The sequence below is a fragment of the Octopus bimaculoides genome, chromosome 2 (assembly GCF_001194135.2).
Source record: "Octopus bimaculoides isolate UCB-OBI-ISO-001 chromosome 2, ASM119413v2, whole genome shotgun sequence".
NCBI classification, from domain to species: Eukaryota; Metazoa; Mollusca; class Cephalopoda; order Octopoda; family Octopodidae; genus Octopus; species Octopus bimaculoides.
Window position 1 is genome coordinate 33,838,240 of NC_068982.1, and position 3,106 is coordinate 33,841,345.

General features: G+C 32.1%; 1 protein-coding gene across 1 annotated transcript in view; it reads right to left on the reverse strand.

The window, feature by feature from the left end:
• The window catches only part of LOC106868006 (rho guanine nucleotide exchange factor 28), a 561,000-nt gene extending 558,289 nt beyond the window's left edge, over positions 1-2,711 (reverse strand). Inside the window, exon 1 of the mRNA XM_052976095.1 lies at positions 2,164-2,711. The gene's annotated coding sequence lies outside the window, so the exon portion shown is untranslated. The remainder of the gene's footprint in view (positions 1-2,163) is intronic.
• Positions 2,712-3,106: the final 395 nt, after the last annotated feature.

Here is a 3,106-nt window from a genome sequence, read left to right on the forward strand (position 1 = left end):
GAATATATATATATATACATGAATATATATATATATACATGAATATATATATATATACATGAATATATATATATATATATATATATATCATCATCGTTTAACGTCCGCTTTCCATGCTAGCATGGGCTGGACGATTTGACTAAGGTCTGGCAAGCCAGTGGGCTGCACAGTTCACTTACCTATTATCGTCTTGTGACACACCGGTGTGCCGTGGCATACCGGTTGCGGAGCGCTGGCATAGAGGGCCAGTTGTCCATGCAGTGTGTCCTCTCCCACTCCATGTGACTGTTGGATCCAAAGGAACCATAGCCGTTACAAGCTGGCATATTGTTGCAGGAGTTGCAGACAACATTGAACTGCCTTAGAGGATCAAGCCAATGATTATTTTTCATGGTTTAATTCCAAAGTCCTTCTCATACCTGGATATAAACGCAGGGTAGTGGATGTTTGCAATCGGGATTTTCTTCCCTATATACATATATATCTACATACATATCAACATACGCAAACATATACTTATGCATACATAAAATACATACACACAAATATAGACATACATACATTACATAGATATATTATATACACACATACATATAAATATATATATACACACACACATATAAATATATATACAGACACACACATATATATAGACAAACACAGTTATTCAACTCTCTCTTTCGCATTCATATATTAACAGTTTAGATTTTAATTATAAAAGAAATATGAAACCATTATTCTATGCTAATTTAGTTAATTTTGTCAAGCTCCCTTTTGAGTTTGTAAGATAGAAATTTAAATGAAATAAAATGTTTTAAAAGAATTTAATGTGCCTACGTGATAACTGTAAACCTACTTTTGGGCCACTCTGTATATACACATAAACACGCATACATATGTGTATATATATATATATATATATACACACACACATAGATACATGTGTGTGTGTGTATATATATATATATATATATATATATACACACAGATACAACATGCATATATATACACATATATATATGCATACACACGCCGAAACCATACACTTATATACGTGTATGTATATATATATATACATACACACACATACATACTAATGATATAAATTCATACGAATACACACATTACATGCAATATATATATATGTGTGTGTGTGTGTGTGTGTGTGTGTGTATACCCTACTAAACTAGATTTACACTGAGGATCTAGAGTTTCGTGCCAATGTACAAATGTGTGTGTGAGTGTGTATGTGTGTGTATATATATATATATATATATATATATATATATATATATGTATATACCTTCAATAAGAGAACTGACACACCCTATAGTCTTAGAGATATATTGAAAGAAGCACCTTTCTAGTTAGCTGCTACGAACGACTTCATTTCATTCGAATAAAATATAAGTTTGCAAGGTTTCGTTTTTCTTTTCTTTTTTTTTCAAATATTAATAGAATACCTGATCATATTCTTATACGCATGCATGATTATATATTGAACAAACTTTGTTAATTTTCATAATACAATAGTTAGCTGGAAAGAGATGCTTAAGAAATTGTTTGATAAGGTAGTCCAGTATTTGTTATAATTACTGGAAAGAAAACAATCCCAAGAAGAATTTGTATTGAAATTTTCGAAGTAAATGAAAAATAGTTTAATATTGTCCAGAATAATACCTTAACACTTTTTCCCACTAAATCCTTATAGCCACGCGGTTTATATTAATAGCATAACGTTCATGGTGAGATAAGACAAGGGAGAAAGAAAAAAGGTGAGAAATATTAATCCCTTTAGAATAAATTATAGTAATTTTACTATAAATTGGTTTTAAATTATTAGAAGGGATCATTTGTAGTTTAAATGGGTTCACAAAAATATTAAATGTGTATGTGAGAAACACTGATGAGCGGAAGGGCGCGCATTGCATGGCAGAAAATGGGGGTCCAATTCGTAGTTAATCCCTTTAAATAAAATGATCCCCCATAAAACTGGCTATTCAACAACAACAAAGCATGGCTTGCGTCATACACCTTTCAACACTTTCTATTTTAATCTTTCTCTATCGTTATCTTTGTTTTTTTTTGCATCTAAACTAATTTTCAGAAAAACATCAAGGTTTCATGAATTTACAAAAAGTGATTTAGAAATATATTCCTTACCCGATTATGTGTACATCTCCTTTCGTACCCTCGAAAAAGCGACTGAATTAGTCATCCTTCTTTTTCTTCTTTTTTAATTTTGTAGTATACGTTGTATGTTCAATAATTTTCTGTATCGTTATTGTTTCTTATATACATATATATTTTTTTTCCGGAATTATCTCAGCAATTAATATACGAAATAAAACGAAATAACATCCTGTTAATTAACTACAGCTAATTGCATCCGAGCATCTTTTTCTGCTTTCTTTACTAACTTGCACATTTGTTTTTCCGTTTCTTTTACTTTTTCCTGCCTACTTAAGAAGTAAAAGAAATTATTTCGGTAACTTGACCGAAATATAAGAGAGAAGGTAAGATTCGATCCATGTTTCTCCAAGCAGCATGGTTTCCCAAAATAATAACAACTGCGGCAAGTAAAGGTTAAAAAAAAATTCTCCAATAACGGCCAGCGGAGGAAAAGGAGGAGGTGTGTTAGTGAAAGGAATAGTAGTGTGAAGTGTTTCACGACAGAAAGCCTCCCCAACTCTGCACTTATCTTAACATAGGGGTTGGAGTGTTAGTGACGTCATAAACACCGTAAAGAGGTAGTGGGAGGAAGTTTGGAGGTGGTCACACGAACGAGTACCTTGGTAACGCTTACGCGGTGTACTGTGTACATACGCATATGAGTGTTATACTAACGGATACATGCTCATATATATATATAGAGAGAGAGAGAGAGAGAGATATGCAGATGCATATACACATATATACGTATTGGTTTATGCACACATATAGATGCACGCATGTTTACATATATGAACCTTATTCATAAAAGTATGTGAAAATGTAAATTATGTGTGTGTGTGTATGCATACCCGCACATATATACACATTAAATGTTTGCATTCTTCAAAAATAGTAGTGACCACAGAGTGTGTTTATTTTTATGACACTTTAT